This window comes from Rhopalosiphum padi, chromosome 1 (genome assembly GCF_020882245.1).
Source record: "Rhopalosiphum padi isolate XX-2018 chromosome 1, ASM2088224v1, whole genome shotgun sequence".
Classification (NCBI taxonomy): Eukaryota; Metazoa; Arthropoda; class Insecta; order Hemiptera; family Aphididae; genus Rhopalosiphum; species Rhopalosiphum padi.
In genome coordinates this window covers 52,320,134-52,345,055 of record NC_083597.1, presented here as the reverse complement: position 1 = coordinate 52,345,055, position 24,922 = coordinate 52,320,134, and the positions used below count along the sequence as shown (strand labels likewise).

The 24,922-nt window shown below is 24.1% G+C and overlaps 1 long non-coding RNA gene across 1 annotated transcript in view; it reads left to right on the top strand.

Moving 5' to 3' along the window:
- Positions 1-1,001: 1,001 nt before the first annotated feature.
- The window catches only part of LOC132917557 (uncharacterized), a 33,388-nt gene continuing 9,467 nt past the window's right edge, over positions 1,002-24,922 (top strand). The window contains exons 1-5 of the long non-coding RNA XR_009660294.1: positions 1,002-1,481; positions 2,448-2,560; positions 4,979-5,102; positions 7,227-7,342; positions 14,853-14,894. This is a non-coding gene — a long non-coding RNA (uncharacterized LOC132917557). The remainder of the gene's footprint in view (positions 1,482-2,447; positions 2,561-4,978; positions 5,103-7,226; positions 7,343-14,852; positions 14,895-24,922) is intronic.

Here is a 24,922-nt window from a genome sequence, read left to right as displayed (position 1 = left end):
CCCTGGTTCTAAGTTATTACAAAAATATTATTTAAAGACACCAATTCGTGTATTATTATTTAACACTAACAGAGAAGTATTCAAAATATTATGTAGATTAGTTTTAAGCTGAGTATGCCATAAACCTATTAACACCGATCGGCGATGGCATCGATTTACACGTTAATAACAACTAGTAAAAATTCGTCGGAGACGATTGACGGTTGTAATTATTTCAACAGAGAAAAAAATAGACGAACAAATCGTTAAACCGTACTTTAATATATATAATATTTTATACGCATATGCCGTTCTGGCGTTCTGTTCAACTTATTTTTATGAAATATCTCAATCTCTTCAATTCGAAACGCGGTAAAGACGGACGAGAAAAGCTGTTCCTGAAACTGTAGTTATTTGAACAATTTACCAAATGTTAATGTTTGCATTTCTTATAAATATTATAATTTTCAAAATATTTTGACTATACACTTATTATAGGATAAAATAAACATAGCATAATACCATAAATAGATGCATTTATATATATATATATATTTATATTAATATCGCAAATTATCAGAACATATTAATTAGAATTTAAAACCTATCGGCTATCGATTAATTTTAAAATCAGTAAAAATAATATGAGTATGTATTATTCCTAAACAGGACGGTACCGGAACGGGAATGATTTAGTCACATGTGTATAACGAGTCGAATGTGAATAACTGCTTGTATTTGGAAATTAATTTTATTGATTTTGTAAGTCCTTCTTTATTATACGTAGATCATAATCTATTAACTATTTAGTATGTAATATTAATTTAATGATTAAACTTTTAAATATTATTAAAATTGTTAATCATTTAGATTTTAGTTCAGCCAAACCGTAAACTGCTGTATAGCTACCTACTATAGTAGGTGACTACATCTAGACTAGGTTAAGTATGTCACTATAACGAATTTGTACAATTTGAATTCGATGTATAATAAACATTGTGTACAATGTAAAATTATGCTGGTCGAAGATGGTCTTATTTTTTGGTGAAAAATAATTTTACCAAACAACTATTGAAATAATAAAATTATAATTAAAAAAAGAAAAATTCTGGATAATATACACTTATTATGATTTTACGTATGAAAATAATTAGATACCAAAAGTTTCGTAATAAATCCTATAATATCACAAAGAGTTCTATAAAAAAAACATATGATCTATCATATTATTATAAAATGTATAATCCATGGCAAACGACAATTGTCGTCATTTGTAGGAGACGATTAACAGTTCTAATAATTTTATTGAACAGTCGTAAAACAACAGTCTTCAGTACATGAAAAGTGCTCTAATTTTCATAAAAAATTTCAATAATTCCATTCCGAATCGTAAAGAAGACGAATGAAGAAATAAACTATTGCTGTTTCTTCGATGACGGTGCACGTTTGAACTTTAATATGGCACAGCTTGATTTCGCCGAAAAGCGTCGACGGATACTTACGTAAGTTAATTTTCCTATAATTTTGGGGTAGTAATATTTTTACTTTTTATGCATAAAATAAATATTTATTGACTTCTACAAGCGGCTACCTCGATGACTTAAACATATATTTTATTTTTGATCGTCCAATGGAGTGGTCGGCAACCGGTTGTATACGACCCGTTTTAAATTCAATGCTGAAATTTTTTTTTTATTTATATTTTATTATTTTAAAGTTCTAGACAATATTTTTTTTCGTAGTAAATAATTTAAGAATATAACATTTTTATTTTTATCTGGTCCGCAAACTGTTTTTAATTTGTGAATGGGGCATAAGAGTTCAAAAAGGTTACCGACCATTGATCCAATACATAAAATTGCCAAGAATAAAATAAAGCTGTTATTAGTACACCTTAGATCCTGGACATAGCGAAAAATGTATAATGATTTTACAATTATGTAGTTTATTTTCTGTCTGCCGTAAATTCTTGTAGCGAATATGATCTATTTGGTACTTAGTTGATAAATAGTAAAATAAAATAAAAAAATCCAGATCTCGCCATAATATCGGAAAAATAAAAAAGCTGAAAATATTACCATATTTAAATGACCTTATTATTTGGTGAAAAAGTTGTTACCAAACAACTATTGAAATAATAAAATTACAATTAAAGAAAAAAATTCAGAATATACAATTATTATGATTTTACGTATGAAATTAATTAGATATCAAAAGTTTTGTATGCAAGACAGCTGAAATATAAAAATAAATCCTATAATATCACAAAGAGTTCTATAAAAAAACATTGTTATAATATTTTTCATCCGTGGCAAACGACAATCGTCGTCATTTGTAGAAGACTAATATTCTAGTCAGTAGTTTTATTGAACAGTCGTCAGTCGTTAAACAACAGCCTTTAGTGTATGACAAGTGCTCTCATTTTAATAGAGTATTTTTAATTTTTTTTTTTTTTTTTCATTCTGAAGTGCAAAGAAGACGAATGAAGAAATAAACTAGCTGTTTCTTCGGCGATGGTGCACTTTTGAACTGTAAATGTGATACAGCTCGATTTCGCCGAACTGCGTCGAAGAATACTTACGTAAGTTTATTTTCCCATAATTTTGGAATATTAAATTTATTTTTTATACTTAAAATAAATATTTATTGACGTGTACAAGCTGCTACTTGGATGACAGACTTATATTTTATTTCCGATCGTCCAATGCAATGGTCGGCAACCACTGGGCTACTGTATACGGATCGCTTTAAATTCTAAAACGACGAATTTTTTTAAATTTTTTTTTTTTATTTTAAAGTTCTAGAAAATATTTTTTTGCATAATAAATAATTTAAGAATATAAAATTTTTATTTTTTCCGGCCCGCAAACAGTTTTTAATTTGTGAATGTGACCCGAGTGTCCAAAAATGTTACCGACCACTGGTCCAATGTATAAAATAGCCAAGAATAAAATTAAGTCAAGTATACCTTGGATCCTGTACGTAGCAATGAATGTATATTTATTTGACAATTATATAGTTTTTTTTTTGTCATAAATTCTTGTAGCAAATATGATCCATTTAGTACTTTGGGTGGTTAAAAGTTAAATCAAATAAAAATTTCGAATCTTGTCATAATATCAAAAAAAAATGGAATTATTATGCTATATACTTGTATAATATCGGCAAAATTAATTTATTAATTTAGTTTTAATTCAAAAATGCTAAGTATAGAATGTTGAAAAATTTACCAATTATATCTATACAATATTATGATTTCTCTATAGGTAAATTATATAATTTTAAAAGCATTTTCACTATTTAAAACAATTATTAAGCCAAAACAAAATTATAGATATGCAAATATGATTTAAAATTTAATACAGGCTTCTTCATCAATCATTCACTAATTTACTGTAATACAAAATGTATAGTCACGGTATATTTTTAAAAACGTTTAAAATTAAAATTTTGATTAAATTCGGCTAAACCTATAAGATGTTCAAATTATTTTTTTCGTTAGATATTCATATAAATATTTTCTTTTTATATTTACAATTTAAAAATATTATATAGGAATTCTCATTAGTCATTAGTTTTTTTTAACCTAAAACAAAAATAATATGTTTACTGGAAAGTCACATTATTTTTTATGACTATTTGAAGTTCAGTATTATACCTATAACTTATTAAATGTTAATTATACACCCTAAAAATAAATATTTTTTCTCGAACAATTTTTATATTTTGTTATAGTTCAAAAACGAATAATCTTAGATACTTAAAACTTTAATTAAATTCTTATGAGAGTATTTCTTACATATAGTATCTTTTCAAAATATTTTGAAATTATGTATATTTACAATATTATATATTTTGTTATTATTTTAAACATTATTGTAGGGACATAAAAGTTTTTTGTATATTATGTTATACTATACACAATGACATTTTTGACATACGTAGATTAATCTTAAGATATTATTTATTCAAATTATTTTACGAAAGGGTTGTACCTATTGACTCATAAGTATATAAGAAGAATATAATACGGTATAAATTATATTTATTAATTATACAATATTATAATAAATTATAAATGATTATAATAAATGCAATGTTTTGGGAAAAAATGTAGCCTGTCAAACTTAATACAAAAAAAAAAAATTACTTAGCAATATCAACCAACATATAATATTATAGGTCATAATACATCAAAATTATACTTATTAATGAAGGTTGATTAACTGTCTCATTCAAATTCAAATTTAATACTCTAATTACAGTATTACACTTAATCACTAATATATAAAGCAGCTGTAATGAATTCTTTACCTTTAATTTCATGTAATTTCTGATTATTTTGTAAAATGGTACTGAAAATTGAATTCCCCAAAGCACTGACTAGGTACTATTTGTTACATGAAACCATAATAAAGGAAATGTATGAATTTGTTTCTATTATGATAGGTGTCTTCAGATATTATATATGTAAGTTTACATGTAAGAATGTGTAAGATTAGGTTAAAGCACTGCGTGATTAGAATCAAAATAATGCAGAAATAATAACCCAGAAACATAACGATATTAATAATAATTCTTTTTTTTTAACTATACATAATAATATAATTATTTTTATTTAGTTCACTATTTTTATAGATTAAATTAAATAATTTGTAATCATCTTCATTAGAATAAAATATTAATAATTTGCAATATCTATAAAGATTGGTCTAGTTTATATGTTTCAATTTTACGTATGTCAAACAGCTAAAATAGAAAAATAGATTGTATAATATCACAATAAGTTCTATAAAAAAAACCATAGATTAATATATCATATTATAATATTCGTCATCTGTGGCATATGGCAATCGATGACATTCGTCGAAGACGATTAACAATTTTATAATAGTCTTAATGAACAGTCGTTAAACAACAGTCTTCAGTACATGACAAGTACTCTCATTTTCATTTCGTGCTGTTTATTTTCAAAAAAAATATTTTTATTCTCATTTAGAATCACGATGAAAATCGATATGAAGAAAATTTGCAGTTTCTTAGGCGGCGGTGCACCACTTCATATATAGTATATACTATAGATTGACACAACTCACGGTTTCTCGGGAATAGTCGACGATTACGTAAGTTTTTTTTCTTATTCTTTTTTGGGATTAAATTTACATTTTAAACTTAAAATAAAATATTTTTATTTATATGAACAATCCGGTACCCGGACGATGTAATCAACGTAAACACATATTTTATTCTACTGGTTCCAATTAAAAAAATAGTACACAACGCCTGCTTATTTTACCCATTAGTTATGGTAGACAAAAATTGTGAGAGATAACAACGATGTATTCGTATTATTCGCGATTATATTATATTAGAATAGAGTATTATAGGCATCTATTAATATGTGCTGTGTCCTGATTTAACGGTTATTCTCTGTAAAAATGTGCACGGTCGCGGTGTACGTATGAGTACGTTGTATATTTATTTTTAGCACTGATAAATAGTTTTATCGTTTTCATTCAAATATATATTTAAATATATTATAACTTAAATCATTCGTATTGTAAAATTTTATTATTTTTTATTATACAAAACAATTTATATGGATTAAAAATCCATATAAAAATATAGTTAAAATACATCGAAAGAATTATTATATTGTATTTTAGGGAGGTCAAATACAAAATGTCTTTTTCAAAATTATTGAAAAACATAAGTAAACATTTAAGGAAAACTGTATTTTTTTCGTAAATCGATTTTTCAACATAATTAGTTTTGTTTTTTCCATGTGACTCAAAAACGAATAACCATAGAAACTTGAAATTATCAATAAATGATTATATTAGCATTTCAATTTTTTATATATAATATAATTTTTCAAGTATATTAACTTTTTTTAAATATTTTTAGGCAAAAGACAGTTTCAATTTATATTTGGTATTTTTTTTCTCTTAATAAATGCCGATAAAAAGTATATATATTTAATTTGAAAAAATGCTTGTAAATGTAATACACGGTTCCTGATAAAAATTCAATTTTCAGTTAAAAATATAAACAATCTTTTAAACGATTTTTTACTTTTTGTTGTAATTTAATAATGAATAATCGTATATACTTAAACATGTTACCAAAGTTTATATAATCATTTTCTATGCATGGTATTATTTTTTAAACACTATTATTTTTTAGCTATTTATATGCATACAATTTTTACGATGATTTGTTTTCTTTAAGTGTCAATAAAAAAATATTTACTGAGTCAAAATCTCAAAAATTTAAAACAAGCCCCCCTATAAGTTTTTATGGTATATTTAAAATTATTATAAATCGAAATTATGTATTTAAACGATAAATATCGATACTTAATACCTATTACCTAATTTATCGATGTTAATTATTTTATTAAAATTTTAAATGTTTAACATATACGCGAGAACTTAAGACTTTTACGTAACTGTACTATACTCAATGCAATTATGATTTTAATATATTATAATGATATTACTTTCATTTATATTATGATTATATTTTTACAGAATTTACAAAAACATGTTAAATTAAATTTTTAATTTTATAAGTTAAAATGTAAATGGTAAAAATACATACTATCATAATAATTAAAAAAAAATAACATAATAAATGCAATATTTTCGAAAACATTATATGAACTTGCTGTAAAATTATAATAAACGATTTTAATCTACAAATAGAGGCAATTGAATCTAATGTAATAATATGTAAGGTTAAGTTAAAACACTGCGGGATTAGAATCAAAATAATTCAGAAATAATAACTTAGAAACATAACGCTAATTAATCATAATTCTTTTTTTAAAAATATTTAATAATATAATTATTTTTATTTAGTTTATCATTTTCATAGAATAAATTAAATAATTTGTAGTCATCTACATTTGAATAAATTATTAATACTTTACAATATCTATAAAGATTTGGTCTAGTTTAAATGTTTCAATTTTACGTATGTCAAACAGCTAAAATAGAAAAATAGCTCCTATAATATAAGTGTTCACAGAGTCCTCTAAAAAAAAAAAACCATATGATTTATCATATTATAATATTCATCATCCGTGGCAAACGACAATCGACGACATTTGTCGGAGACGATTAACAATTTTATAATAGTCTTAATGAGCAGTCGTTAAAAAATAGTCTTCAGTACATGACATGTTCTCTCATTTTCATTGCGTGCAGTTTATTTTCATAAAATATTTTTATACTCCCATTTAGAATCACGATGAAGATCGATATGAAGAAAATTTGGAGTTTCGTCGGCGGCGGTGCACCACTCCATAGTCCATATGCACTGTAGATTGGAACAACTCGGTTTCCCGGGAAGAGTCGACGTAAGTTTTTTTATTATTCTTTTTTGGAATTAAAATTACTTTTTAAACTTAAAATAAAATGTATTAATTTATATGAACAATCCGCTAGTCGAACAATGTAGTTGATTTAGACGCATATTTTATTCTCCAGGGTCCAATAAAAAATAGTACACAATGCCTGCTTATTTTACTCATTAGTTATAGTAGACAATTAATGTGCGAGATAACAACGATGTATTCGTATTATTCGCGATTATTTAAATTTTTTATATATAATATAATTTTTCAAATATTTTAACTGTTTTTAAATATTTATTGGCAAAAGACAGTTTCAATTTATATTTGGTATTTTTTTTCTCTTAATAAATGTCGATAAAAAGTATGTATATTTAATTTGAAAAATGCTTGTAAATGTACTCGTAATACACGGTTCCTGATAAAAAGTTAATTCTCAGTTAAAAATATAAACAATCTCTTAAACAATTTTTACTTTTTGTTGTAATTCAATAATGAATAACCGTAAATATTTAAAAATGTTAACAAAGTTTATATAATAATTTTTTATACGTAGTATAATTTAATATTTTCTAAACACATTAATTATTTTTTAGCTATTTATATAAGCATACATTTTTTCGATGATTTGTTATCTATAAGTGTCAATAAAAAAATATTCACTGGGTCAAAATCTCAAAAATTTAAAACAAGGCCCCTTATAAGTTTTTATGGTTTATTTAAAATTATTATAATACGAAATTATGTAATTAAACAATAAATATCGACACTAAAAACCTAATTTATCGATGTTATAATTATTTGGTTAAAATTTTAACATATTATTCGCGAGGACTTACGACTTTTGTGTATAATATATTGTTATAGATTATACTATACTCAATGCAATTATAGTTTTAATATATTATAATGATATTACTTTCATTTATATTATATTATCCTATTTTTACAGTATTCACAAAAATATGTTAAATTAAATTTTTAATTTTATAAGTTAAAATGTAAATGGTAAAAAATACATATTATCACAATCAATAAATACTAATAACATAATAAATGTAATATTTTCGAAAACATTATATGAACTTAATGCAAAATTATAATAAACGATTTTAATAGCTATAAAAAAAAATATACATAACGCTAAATGCCGGCAGACAGTTTTCACTCAGAATCGTTTTTCGTATAAAATGTTATATTATATTATTGAATTAAAATTCATTATTTAACACACCTATATAAAATAACTGTTATCCACTCGGCATTAATTGTACAGAGTACTACCAACTTGTCAATCTTTTTTATGTTTAAGAATTTACAAATTAGATTAAAGCCTCAAAGTGTATAGGGTTTTAATTGTTTTAAATTAAATTAGACTGCAGTCATCAGTTTATACCAAATATATAATTTTTTTTTTTAAAATTATTTGTTGTACGTTAATAAAAAAAGTGTGAGGTTTATAAAAAGTGACGATTGATGTTGTACAGTACAGATACATAATACATTTTCTCAATTTTTGATCTGAAATAGTATATTTATAAAATAGATAAAATTCTAAAGTTTGTCTAATGTAACTTTTTATTTCTTTCATTGGTGAAATAACTATAAGTAATAATTTTTTGATTAATCGTAATAGACTGTATTCTTTAACTTCTAATTCTGCTTTTATAATTATTAATTTATTTTTTATTTTAATAAGTAGTTTTTCTGTATTAAGTTTTCATCCTAATTTTTAGTTCCTTTTTTTTGGTACCGTAAACATTTGTTCATCATTGCAGTAATTCTTATATTTTTTAATAATTATTTATTATTGAAATTATATGGTTTTACCTTTTACAATCAATTAAAACTCCAGACCACACCTATAATATAACATATTACACACATAAAAAATAATTGCATTTGCATTTCTATTTTTAATTTCATAATATGTTTGTTGTGGACATTGTCTTTACTCCTAAATTTTTTATTTAAATATCTAATTTTAAAATTTGAACTATGATGCCTGTAAAAAAAATTAGCGATTATTAGATTTTTGTAGGTTATGAATGTTTCTATAATATGAATTATTGAGGAATCTTGTATTAAATTATCAAAAATTAGGTGTTAAAATTGAAAATTTAATACATTGCAATATAAGAAATTATTTATAGAATCTTGTAAAAATTTGATAATACCTAAGTTTTCTATTATAGTCAATTTTTTTTTTATATTTAAATAAATTTGTCTGCAGGAAACATATTCTTCATTATTATTTTTTAATATATTCAAATATTCAAAATAATTTAGTTTTTATAGTAATTCTTTCTCTTACTAATTATTATGATTATTTTTATATTACCATAAAAGTATTATTCTATTATTATATATGCATATTTTTACATGCTGTAATTGGGCTAAATGCCCGTAAATAATTTAAATAAATAAATAAATAAATGATTACATAATCATTCAATAGGTAATTTAATAGTTATACTCTATTATCAAGTTAATACATAAGAATAGGCTGGAGTATTACATTTTTTTAAAACATTGTTTTTATTTCATTTCAATTTGTATAATATATATTAATGAAACAGTGTTTTATAAAAAAAATACCTACGCTAATACATTTTCAACACATTTTTTATTTGAATTGCCTATTTAGACAATCCAATATAATACAATATTATAAAGAATATTAAATTTATACTTATGAAATATAATTGCATCCTATAAGCCATACAATAAATAAAACCTATGAACTATAAATTTAAATATATTGGCAATGCATATCAAACATTTTTAGATAAGTATTAATAATATAAAATAACTGATTTTATTGTATTAGAACATATAAAATATTTTTAGTTATAATATTCCTTTTAAACAATTTATCTGAGCATATTAACTAGAACCTATCGATCAATTTTAAAATCAGTAAAAATTAGTTTATGAGTATGTATTGTTCCTAAACAGGGCAGTACCGAACGGGAATGGTATAGTCACTTGTATATAAACAGTCCAATGTGAATAACTGCAGGTTATTGTACTTATTTAGAAATTAATTAATTAATTGTAACTTTGTAAGTCCTTCTTTATTATACGTAGATCATAATATATTAACTATTTGGTGTGCAATATTAATTTAATGATTAAACTTTCCAAAATTTTTAAAACTATTTATCATTTAGTTCAGCCAAACCGTAAACTAATAGAAAAATAACAATAAAGGCTTCAAGTGAGTTATCTGTCTGCTGTATAGTAGGTGACTACTAGTAGACTAGGTTAAGTATGTTACTATAACGACATTGAGTCATAACGTAAAACTATGGCTAGACGAAGATCTTATTATTTGGTGATAAAGTTTATACCAAAGAACATTCAAGCAAATATGATTTAAAATTTAATACAAGGTTCCTCATCAGTCGTTTACTAAATTACTGTAATAAAAAATCTATTATCTATTATCTATTTTAAATTAAAATGTTGACAATTTTTGTCTAAATATGTACAATTTTAAAATTATTTTTTTATCAGATATTCATATAATATTCTTTTTATATAAAAATTTAAAAATTTAATATAGTATTTCTTATTAGCTTTTTTTACTTATAACAACAACAAAAAAAGGTTTACTGGAAAGAAAAAATTATTTTTTATGACTGTAAAAAGTTCAATATTTTATGATTTATTGAGTATTAATTATTCATCCCCCGAAAAAATTAATTCTTCTAAAACGATTTTTATATTGAGTTATAGTTTAAAAACAAATAATCTTATATACTGATAACTTAAAGTATTTTAACTAATTTTTTATGAGAGTATTTCTTACTTATGTTAATATTTTAAAAATATTTTGAAATTATTTATAATATATAAACGATGTTCATTATTGTTTTATTATTTAAAAACATTATTCTTAGGAACATAAGACTTTTACGTGTATGTTATTATTAAGTCTGGACAATTTAATGATAATATTTTTAATTAAGTTAAAAGAAAAATTTTTAATAAGTTTAAAATTAATAGTTAATTTAATTTTTTTTTTAACTTTTTTTTAATTTAACTTTTTTTCAGTTAAGTTAAAATTTATATGAAAACTTTCAATTAACTTATTAACTCAAGTTAAGTTATTATTATTTTTTAGATTAAGAACGAAGTAAGGAATGTATTGATTTTAAAATGATGTATGTTTTTTTTTTGTGTCTGTCATCATGTTTTGGAGTAGAAATAATGTTTTTATTTTAAAGTAACGAAAAAACGGGAATTTTTACGCATAATCAATTTTCGACAAAATTGATTTTTTTATTTTAAACACGAATATTTGTAAATACTTGAAATTTTCACAAAATGTTTATATTAGCATTATCTATTTGTGATTAAATTTTCAAAATATTTAGACCTTTTTAAAGCTATTTATAGACAATTGAAATGTTCGATTTTTCTAAGTTTTTATTTGTCGATGACAATAAAAAAAAATTGGCTATCCAAATAATCTTTAAAATTTAATACAAGGTTTATTAAAAAGTTGTAATTATCGTAGTAAAAAAAAAAAATCAAAAATCGTTAGCCACAAGTTTTGTTTATAAGCATTTAAAGTTCAAATGTTTACAAAATATATCAATATATTAATAAATATAAATATATTCTTTGCAAGAAATTTTGAAGTTGAAAATTCGTAAAATTGTTGTTATCTATACCTATGGTTAAAAAACCAAATACAAGGTTATCCATAAGTTTTTCTTCAAGTAACTGCAAAAAAAAATTCAAGCGTCAATATAGAAAAAATTTTATGAGCGTATGAAATTTATTTTTTTTACTAATTCGAGTAAAATAACAATATATTACAATTTAAATATAGGTAATAATATATTATATCCTACTAATTATCCTAGACTAACAAATCATCTACGTTCATCGTTTTTCGTATACAATGATAATGTCATTATATTCAAATTTAACACATCCATTAAAGTAATCTACTGTCTATCTCTACTATATGTCTATAGTGTCTATACAGCAGAGCGATACCCACTTGCCGACCCCTTTTAAAAAAAAATTACATTACAATTATAAATTAAAAATAATATATACATATTATGAGAAACATTGTATTAGATTTCAGTTAAAAAAAAAAAATTTGCTTAACAATAAATTTTGGAAATAAATTAACAAATTATATTATTCCTAATACTTGTATTATAATTTATAATTTTTAGATTTTAATAAGTGTTACGATTACATTTATTTTATAACTATGTGTGATTTTCCTTTATTATGAAATGGTCGAACATTCAACTTTGTTTATGGATTGCAAATTGGATCTAGTTTGTACTTTAGAGAGGTTAAACATAAAATGTATTTTCCAAAATGATTGATAAACATAAGTAAACATTTAAGGAAAAACTGTATTTTTTTCATAAATAGAATTTTCAACATAATTGATTTTGTTTAGGCAATGTGTTTAAAAAACGAATAACTGTAGAGACTTGAAATTATCTATAAATGATTACCTTTATTAGCATTATATATATATAATATAATTATTATAATTTTTCAAATATTTTAAATGTTTTTTAGATATTTATAGGCAATAGACAGTTTCGATTTGTATTTGGTATTTTTTTTTTTTATATAAATGATAATAAAAATAGTATAAATATTTAATTTGAAAAAATGCTTGAAAATATAATGCAAGGTTCCTAATAAAAAGTTTGATTCCCAGTTAAAAATATCCAATATTTTTAGTTATATTATTTCTATTAGACAATTTTTGCGTTTTTTGTAATTAAATAATGAATATCCGTAAATACCAAAAAAATGTAGCAAATTTTATATAATTATTTTCTAAGCAATTCAATTATTTTTTTAGCTATTTAGCTATGTTATAGGTATAACACATTTAAGATAATTTGTTTTTCTAAAAGTATCAATAAAAAATTATTCGTTGGGTCAAAATCCCAAAAATGTCAAACAAGGTCCCATTTAAGGTTATCTGATTTATGTAAAATTATTATAAAACGAAATTATATTTTTAAACGATAAATACTTAAGTTATCTGTCTGCTGTATAGTAGGTGACTACATTAGACTAGGTTAAGTATGTCACTATAACGACATTGTATAACAACATAAATAATTATGCTGGTCGAGGATAGTCTTATTTATTGGTGAGAAATTTTGTAGCAAATATGATACTTTGGGTGGTAAATTGTAAAATAAAATAAAAAAGTTCAGATCTAGTCATAATATCAGAAACACTGAAATCATTATTCATTATACTATATACTTGTATAATTTCGATAAAATTGATTCATTTATTAGGTTTTAATTTAAAAATGCTAATCATAGAATATTGAAAATTTTACCAACTGTCTACATTATGATTTCCTATAAATTGTTCAATTATAAAAACACTTTAACTATTTTAAATAATTAAAATTTTTATTTTAGTTTTTAAGCCGATAAAAATTATCGATAGCAATTATGATTTAAAAAATAATACAGGGTTCCTCATCAGTCGTTTACTAAATTACTGTAATAAAAAATCTATTATCTATTACCTATTTTAAATTAAAATGTTGACAATTTTTGTCTAAATATGTACAATTTTAAAATTATATTTTCATCAGATATTCATATAATATTGTCTTTTTATATAAAAATTTAAAAATTTAATATAGTATTTCTTATTACCTTTTTTTACCTATAACAAAAAAAAAAAGGTTTACTGGAAAGAAAAAATTATTTTTTATGACTGTTTAAAGTTCAATATTTTATGATTTATTGAGTATTAATTATTCATCCACCACGAAAAAACTAATTCTTCTAAAACGATTTTAATATTAAGTTATAGTTTAAAAACAAATAATCTTATACACTGATAATATAAAGTATTTTAACTAATTTTTTATGATAGTATTTCTTACTTATGTTATTATTTTAAAAATATTTTGAAATTATATATAAAAACAATGTTCTTTATTTTTTTTATTATTACAATTTTTAAAATGTTTAAATTATTTTTTTCGTTAGTATTCATATAAATATTTTCTTTTTATATCTAAAATTTTAAAATGTTTTTTAGGAATTCTAATTAGTTTTTTTTAATGCAAAAACAAAAATAAACTGTTTACTGGAAACTCACATTATGACTGTTTGAAGTTCAGTATTATATAACTTATAAATTAATAAAATATGTGTCTACATCGATTATATAATCCGGGTAGCGGTTTTTTCATAAAAATTAGTATATTTTATTTTAAGTTTAAAACGTAATTTGATTTCCCATAGTATTAATTAGTGACTAGGTACTATTTGTTACAAGAAACCATAATAAACGAAAAGTATGCATTTGTTTCTATTATAATAGGTGTCTTTAGACACAATATCTACAAACAGAGGTAATTGCATCTAATGTAATATGTATGATTAAGTTAAAGCAATGCGTGATAAGAATCCAAATAATGCAGAAATAATAACTCAGAAACATAACGATATTAATCATAATTCTTTTTTTTTTTTTTTTTATTTAGATTGATACAAGTCGTGGTTTTCCGGGAATAGTTGATGATTACGTAAGTTTTTTTATTATTATTTTTTTGGTTTAAATTTACATTATAAACTTAAATATATTTTTGAACAATCTGCTACCCGGACGGTGTATCCGTGGAGTACATTGTATTTTGATAACTACCAATAAAAATCCATTATATTCCTTATAATTTATTAAAAGCCGTAATAATCCTTAAAAATCCATGAATTAATAATAATAATAATAATAATAAATAAATAAATAAGTTTTTTATTATCATTTTTTGGGTTTAAGTTTATAATGTAAATTTAAAATAAAATATATTTATGAACAATCTGCTACCCGGACGGTGTATCCGTGGAGTACATTGTATTTTGATAATTACCAAAAAAAATCCATAATATTCCTTATAATTTATTAAAAGCCGTAATAATCCTTAAAAATCCATAAATTAATAATAATAATAATAATAAATAAAAAATAATATTAATAATAATCATTCATAAAAAAATCATTAAATTCCTTAAAACCACTATATTACTACAAAAAATCCATAAAAATTATTAAAACAATAATAATCCTTAACATTTATTATACTACCATAAAAAAACCGTAAAAATACAAAAATTCCTGAAATAAGCCATAATTATTCTTAAAAATCCATAAATATAACTATATTTCTTGAAAAAATCCCTAGTCTTTAATTATCTATAATATTCCTTATAATTCCGTAAAAAGAGGTAAAATTTCATAAACCTATTATTATTACTTTCTTTATCATTCCATAAAAAATGTCAAAAAAAATCATTAAAATGTCCTTAAAAAAGTAGTAAAATCCATAATAACCATTAGAAATGCTTAAAACTCCTTTATACTTCATAATAAAGCCGAATATCATCAAAATCCACCATATTTACATGATAAAGCAGTATAAATCCTCCATATTGCCATTGAAAGCCGTAAAACCGTTAAATATCGTCCATAATTCCAATAAAAGCCGTTAACCGTTTATAATCCTCCATATTTCCATTAAAAACCGTAATCCCATTTAAAATCCTCCATATTTCCATAATAAAGCCGCAAATATCCATATAATTCATAAAACTCTTCCGTATTCCCTTATAATAACCGTAAATATATATAAAATCGTATAAAATCTTTCATATTTCAATAATAATGCCGTAAATATCCATAAAAATCATTTAAAATCCTCCATATTTCCATTAAAATGCCGTAAATATCCATATATTTCTTAAAATTCAGCCATATTTTCATTTAAAAGCCTTAAATCCGTTTAAAATCATCCATATTTCCATTAAAAAGCCGTAAATATCCATTTATTTCATAAACTTCCTCCATATTTTATATTAAAAGCATTAAATCCGTTTTAAATCATCCATATTTCCATTATAATGCCGTAAATATCCATTTATTTCTTAAAATTCCTACTTATTTTCCATTAAAAGCCTTAAATCCGTTTAAAATCCTCCATATTTCCATTATAATGCCGTAAATATCCATTTATTTCTTAAAATTCCTACTTATTTTCCATTAAAAGCCTTAAATCCGTTTAAAATCCTACAAATTTCCATTAAAAAACGTAATCCCGTTTAAAATCCTCCATATTTCTATAATAAAGCCGTAAATATCCATTTATTTCTTAAAATTCCGCCTTATTTTCATTAAAAAGTCTTAAATCCGTTTAAAATCCTCCATAATTTCATTATAATGCCGTAAATATCCATTTATTTCTTAAAATTCCTCCATATTTTCCATTAAAAGCCTTAAATCTGTTTAAAATCCTCCGTATTTCCATTAAAAACCGTAATCCCGTTTAAAATCCTCCATATTTCTATAATAAAGCCGTAAATATCCATTTATTTCTTAAAATTCCTCCATATTTTCCATTAAAAGCCTTAAATCCGTTTAAAATCCTCCATATTTCCATTAAAAACCGTAAATCCGTTAAACGTACTCCGTATTCCCTAAAATAACAGTAAATATATATAAAATCGTTTAAAATCATCCATATTTCCATTATAATGCCGTAAATATCCATATATTTCTTAAAATTCCACCTTATTTTCATTAAAAAGCCATAAATCCGTTAAAAATCCTCCATATTTCCATTAAAAACCGTAATCCCGTTTAAAATCCTCCATATTTCCATTAGAAAAAGTAAATATCCATTTACTTCTTAAAATTCCTCCATATTTTCCATTAAAAGCTTTAAATCCGTTTAAAATCCTCCATATTTCCATTAAAAACCGTAATCCCATTTAAGATCCTCCATATTTCCATAATAAAGCCGCAAATATCCATATAATTCATAAAACTCTTCCGTATTCCCTTATAATAACCGTAAATATATATAAAATCGTATAAAATCTTTCATATTTCAATAATAATGCCGTAAATATCCATAAAAATCATTTAAAATCCTCCATATTTCCATTAAAATGCCGTAAATATCCATATATTTCTTAAAATTCAGCCATATTTTCATTTAAAAGCCTTAAATCCGTTTAAAATCATCCATATTTCCATTAAAAAGCCGTAAATATCCATTTATTTCATAAACTTCCTCCATATTTTATATTAAAAGCATTAAATCCGTTTTAAATCATCCATATTTCCATTATAATGCCGTAAATATCCATTTATTTCTTAAAATTCCTACTTATTTTCCATTAAAAGCCTTAAATCCGTTTAAAATCCTCCATATTTCCATTATAAAGCCGTAAATATCCATTTATTTCTTAAAATTCCTACTTATTTTCCATTAAAAGCCTTAAATCCATTTAAAATCCTACAAATTTCCATTAAAAAACGTAATCCCGTTTAAAATCCTCCATATTTCTATAATAAAGCTGTAAATATCCATTTATTTCTTAAATTCCGCCTTATTTTCATTAAAAAGTCTTAAAATCCGTTTAAAATCCTCCATAATTTCATTATAATGCCGTAAATATCCATTTATTTCTTAAAATTCCTCCATATTTTCCATTAAAAGCCTTAAATCTGTTTAAAATCCTCCGTATTTCCATTAAAAACCGTAATCCCGTTTAAAATCCTCCATATTTCTATAATAAAGCCGTAAATATCCATTTATTTCTTAAAATTCCTCCATATTTTTCCATTAAAAGCCTTAAATCCGTTTAAAATCCTCCATATTTCCATTAAAAACCGTAAATCCGTTAAACGTACTCCGTATTCCCTAAAATAACAGTAAATATATATAAAATCGTTTTAAAATCATCCATATTTCCATTATAATGCCGTAAATATCCATATATTTCTTAAAATTCCACCTTATTTTCATTAAAAAAGCCATAAATCCGTTAAAAATACTCCATATTTCCATTAAAAACCGTAATCCCCGTTTAAAATCCTCCATATTTCCATTAGAAAAAAGTAAATATCCATTTATTTCTTAAAATTCCTACTTATTTTCCATTAAAAGCCTTAAATCCGTTTAAAAATCCTACATATTTCCATTAAAAAACGTAATCCCGTTTAAAATCCTCCATATTTCTATAATAAAGCCGTAAATATCCATTTATTTCTTAAAATTCCTCCATATTTTCCATTAATAGCCTTAAATCCGTTTAAAATCCTCCATATTTCCATTATAAAGCCGTAAATCCGTTAAACGTACTCCGTATTCCCTTATAATAAAAGTAAATATATATAAAATCGTTTAAAAGCATCCAAATTTCCATTAAAAACCGTAATCCCGTTTAAAATCCTCCATATTTCCATTATATAGCCGTATATATCCATTTATTTCTTAAAATTCCTACATATATTCCATTAAAAAGCCATAAATCCGATAAAAATCCTCCATATTTCCATTATAATGCCGTAAATATCTATATATTTCTTAAAATTCCGCCATATTTTCATTTAAAAGCCTTAAATCCGTTTAAAATCCTCCATATTTCCATTATAAAGCCGTAAATCCGTTAAAAGTACTCCGTATTCCCTTATAATAACAGTAAATATATATAAAATCGTTAAAAATCATCCAAATTTCCATTAAAAACCGTAATCCCGTTTAAAATCCTCCATATTTCCATTTAAAAATGTAATCTTGTTTTTTAATCCTCCGTATTTCCATTAAAAACCGTAAATCCGTTACACGTACTCCGTATTCCCTTATAATAACAGTAAATATATATAAAATCGTTAAAAATCATCCAAATTTCCATTAAAAACCGTAATCCCGTTTAAAATCCTCCATATTTCCATTATAATGCCGTAAATATCCATATATTTCTTAAAATTCCGCCTTATTTTCATTAAAAAAGCCTTAAATCCGTTTAAAATCCTCCATATTTCCATTATAAAGCCGTAAATATCCATTTATTTCTTAAAATTCCTCCATATTTTCCATTAAAAGCCTTAAATCCGTTTAAAATCCTCCATATTTCCATTTAAAAATGTAATCCCGATTATAATCCTCCGTATTTCCATTAAAAACCGTAAATCCGTTAAACGTACTCCGTATTCCCTAAAATAACAGTAAATATATATAAAATCGTTTAAAATCAACCAAATTTCCATTAAAAAACCGTAATCCCGTTTAAAATCCTCCATATTTCCATTATAATGCCGTAAATATCCATATATTTCTTAAAATTCCTCCATATTTCCATTATAATGCCGTAATTATCCATATATTTCTTAAAATTCCTCCATATTTTCCATTAAAAGCCTTAAATTCCGTTTAAAAATCCTCCATATTTCCATTATAAAGCCGTAAATCCGTTAAAAGTACTCCGTATTCCCTTATAATAACAGTAAATATATATAAAATCGTTTAAAATCATCCAAATTTCCATTAAAAAACCGTAATCCCGTTTAAAATCCTCCATATTTCCATTTAAAAATGTAATCCCGTTTTTAATCCTCCGTATTTCCATTAAAAACCGTAAATCCGTTACACGTACTCCCGTATTCCCTTATAATAACAGTAAATATATATAAAATCGTTAAAAATCATCCAAATTTCCATTAAAAACCGTAATCCCGTTTAAAATCCTCCATATTTCCATTTAAAAATGTAATCCCGTTTTTAATCCTCCGTATTTCCATTAAAAACCGTAAATCCGTTACACGTACTCCGTATTCCCTTATAATAACAGTAAATATATATAAAATCGTTAAAAATCATCCAAATTTCCATTAAAAACCGTAATCCCGTTTAAAATCCTCCATATTTGCAATATAATGCCGTAAATATCCATATATTTCTTAAAATTCCGCCTTATTTTCATTAAAAAGTCTTAAATCCGTTTAAATTCCTCCATATTTCCATTATAAAGCCCTAAATCCGTGTCAAAGTACTCCGTATTCCCTTATAATAACAGTAAATATATATAAAATCGTTTAAAATCATCCAAATTTCCATTAAAAACCGTAATCCCGTTTAAAATCCTCCATATTTCCATTATAATGCCGTAAATATCCATATATTTCTTAAAATTCCGCCTTATTTTCATTAAAAAGCCTTGAATCCGTTTAAAATCCTCCATATTTCCATTATAATGCCGTAAATATCCATTTATTTCTTAAAATCCTCCATATTTCCATTAAAGACCGTAAATCCGTTAAACATACTCCGTATTCCCTTATAGTAACAGTAAATATATATAAAACCGTTTAAAATCATCCAAATTTCCATTAAAAACCGTAATCCCGTTTAAAATCCTCCATATTTCCATTATAATGCCGTAAATATCCATATATTTCTTAAAATTCCTACTTATTTTCCATTAAAAGCCTTAAATCCGTTTAAAATCCTCCATATTTCCATTATAATGCCGTAAATATCCATTTATTTCTTAAAATTCCTACTTATTTTCCATTAAAAGCCTTAAATCCGTTTAAAATCCTACAAATTTCCATTAAAAAAACGTAATCCCGTTTAAAATCCTCCATATTTCTATAATAAAGCCGTAAATATCCATTTATTTCTTAAAATTCCAGCCTTATTTTCATTAAAAAGTCTTAAATCCGTTTAAAATCCTCCATAATTTCATTATAATGCCGTAAATATCCATTTATTTCTTAAAATTCCTCCATATTTTCCATTAAAAGCCTTAAATCTGTTTAAAATCCTCCGTATTTCCATTAAAAACCGTAATCCCGTTTAAAATCCTCCATATTTCTATAATAAAGCCGTAAATATCCATTTATTTCTTAAAATTCCTCCATATTTTCCATTAAAAGCCTTAAATCCGTTTAAAATCCTCCATATTTCCATTAAAAACCGTAAATCCGTTAAACGTACTCCGTATTCCCTAAAATAACAGTAAATATATATAAAATCGTTTAAAAATCATCCATATTTCCATTATAATGCCGTAAATATCCATATATTTCTTAAAATTCCACCTTATTTTCATTAAAAAGCCATAAATCCGTTAAAAATCCTCCATATTTCCATTAAAAAACCGTAATCCCGTTTAAAATCCTCCATATTTCCATTAGAAAAAGTAAATATCCATTTACTTCTTAAAATTCCTCCATATTTTCCATTAAAAGCTTTAAATCCGTTTAAAATCCTCCATATTTCCATTAAAAACCGTAATCCCATTTAAGATCCTCCATATTTCCATAATAAAGCCGCAAATATCCATATAATTCATAAAACTCTTCCGTATTCCCTTATAATAACCGTAAATATATATAAAATCGTATAAAATCTTTCATATTTCAATAATAATGCCGTAAATATCCATAAAAATCATTTAAAATCCTCCATATTTCCATTAAAATGCCGTAAATATCCATATATTTCTTAAAATTCAGCCATATTTTCATTTAAAAGCCTTAAATCCGTTTAAAATCATCCATATTTCCATTAAAAAGCCGTAAATATCCATTTATTTCATAAACTTCCTCCATATTTTATATTAAAAGCATTAAATCCGTTTTAAATCATCCATATTTCCATTATAATGCCGTAAATATCCATTTATTTCTTAAAATTCCTACTTATTTTCCATTAAAAGCCTTAAATCCGTTTAAAATCCTCCATATTTCCATTATAAAGCCGTAAATATCCATTTATTTCTTAAAATTCCTACTTATTTTCCATTAAAAGCCTTAAATCCATTTAAAATCCTACAAATTTCCATTAAAAAACGTAATCCCGTTTAAAATCCTCCATATTTCTATAATAAAGCTGTAAATATCCATTTATTTCTTAAAATTCCGCCTTATTTTCATTAAAAAAGTCTTAAATCCGTTTAAAATCCTCCATAATTTCATTATAATGCCGTAAATATCCATTTATTTCTTAAAATTCCTCCATATTTTCCATTAAAAAGCCTTAAATCTGTTTAAAATCCTCCGTATTTCCATTAAAAAACCGTAATCCCCGTTTAAAATCCTCCATATTTCTATAATAAAGCCGTAAATATCCATTTATTTCTTAAAATTCCTCCATATTTTCCATTAAAAGCCTTAAATCCGTTTAAAATCCTCCATATTTCCATTAAAAACCGTAAATCCGTTAAACGTACTCCGTATTCCCTAAAATAACAGTAAATATATATAAAATCGTTTAAAATCATCCATATTTCCATTATAATGCCGTAAATATCCATATATTTCTTAAAATTCCACCTTATTTTCATTAAAAAGCCATAAATCCGTTAAAAATACTCCATATTTCCATTAAAAAACCGTAATCCCGTTTAAAATCCTCCATATTTCCATTAGAAAAAGTAAATATCCATTTATTTCTTAAAATTCCTACTTATTTTCCATTAAAAGCCTTAAATCCGTTTAAAATCCTACATATTTCCATTAAAAAAACGTAATCCCGTTTAAAATCCTCCATATTTCTATAATAAAGCCGTAAATATCCATTTATTTCTTAAAATTCCTCCATATTTTCCATTAATAGCCTTAAATCCGTTTAAAATCCTCCATATTTCCATTATAAAGCCGTAAATCCGTTAAACGTACTCCGTATTCCCTTATAATAAAAGTAAATATATATAAAATCGTTTAAAAGCATCCAAATTTCCATTAAAAACCGTAATCCCGTTTAAAATCCTCCATATTTCCATTATATAGCCGTATATATCCATTTATTTCTTAAAATTCCTACATATATTCCATTAAAAAGCCATAAATCCGATAAAAATCCTCCATATTTCCATTATAATGCCGTAAATATCTATATATTTCTTAAAATTCCGCCATATTTTCATTTAAAAGCCTTAAATCCGTTTAAAATCCTCCATATTTCCATTATAAAGCCGTAAATCCGTTAAAAAGTACTCCGTATTCCCTTATAATAACAGTAAATATATATAAAATCGTTAAAAAATCATCCAAATTTCCATTAAAAACCGTAATCCCCGTTTAAAATCCTCCATATTTCCATTTAAAAATGTAATCTTGTTTTTAATCCTCCGTATTTCCATTAAAAACCGTAAATCCGTTACACGTACTCCGTATTCCCTTATAATAACAGTAAATATATATAAAATCGTTAAAAATCATCCAAATTTCCATTAAAAAACCGTAATCCCGTTTAAAATCCTCCATATTTCCATTATAATGCCGTAAATATCCATATATTTCTTAAAATTTCCGCCTTATTTTCATTAAAAAGCCTTAAATCCGTTTAAAATCCTCCATATTTCCATTATAAAGCCGTAAATATCCATTTATTTCTTAAAATTCCTCCATATTTTCCATTAAAAGCCTTAAATCCGTTTAAAAATCCTCCATATTTCCATTTAAAAATGTAATCCCGATTATAATCCTCCGTATTTCCATTAAAAACCGTAAATCCGTTAAACGTACTCCGTATTCCCTAAAATAACAGTAAATATATATAAAATCGTTTAAAATCAACCAAATTTCCATTAAAAACCGTAATCCCGTTTAAAATCCTCCATATTTCCATTATAATGCCGTAAATATCCATATATTTCTTAAAATTCCTCCATATTTCCATTATAATGCCGTAATTATCCATATATTTCTTAAAATTCCTCCATATTTTCCATTAAAAGCCTTAAATCCGTTTAAAATCCTCCATACTTTCCATTATAAAGCCGTAAAATCCGTTAAAAGTACTCCGTATTCCCTTATAATAACAGTAAATATATATAAAATCGTTTAAAATCATCCAAATTTCCATTAAAAACCGTAATCCCGTTTAAAATCCTCCATATTTCCATTTAAAAATGTAATCCCGTTTTTAATCCTCCGTATTTCCATTAAAAACCGTAAATCCGTTACACGTACTCCGTATTCCCTTATAATAACAGTAAATATATATAAAATCGTTAAAAATCATCCAAATTTCCATTAAAAACCGTAATCCCGTTTAAAATCCTCCATATTTCCATTTAAAAATGTAATCCCGTTTTTAATCCTCCGTATTTCCATTAAAAACCGTAAATCCGTTACACGTACTCCGTATTCCCTTATAATAACAGTAAATATATATAAAAATCGTTAAAAATCATCCAAATTTCCATTAAAAACCGTAATCCCGTTTAAAATCCCTCCATATTTGCAATATAATGCCGTAAATATCCATATATTTCTTAAAATTCCGCCTTATTTTCATTAAAAAGTCTTAAATCCGTTTAAATTCCTCCATATTTCCATTATAAAGCCCTAAATCCGTGTCAAAGTACTCCGTATTCCCTTATAATAACAGTAAATATATATAAAAATCGTTTAAAAATCATCCAAATTTCCATTAAAAACCGTAATCCCGTTTAAAATCCTCCATATTTCCATTATAATGCCGTAAATATCCATATATTTCTTAAAATTCCGCCTTATTTTCATTAAAAAGCCTTGAATCCGTTTAAAATCCTCCATATTTCCATTATAATGCCGTAAATATCCATTTATTTCTTAAAATCCTCCATATTTCCATTAAAGACCGTAAATCCGTTAAACATACTCCGTATTCCCTTATAGTAACAGTAAATATATATAAAACCGTTAAAATCATCCAAATTTCCATTAAAAACCGTAATCCCGTTTAAAATCCTCCATATTTCCATTATAATGCCGTAAATATCA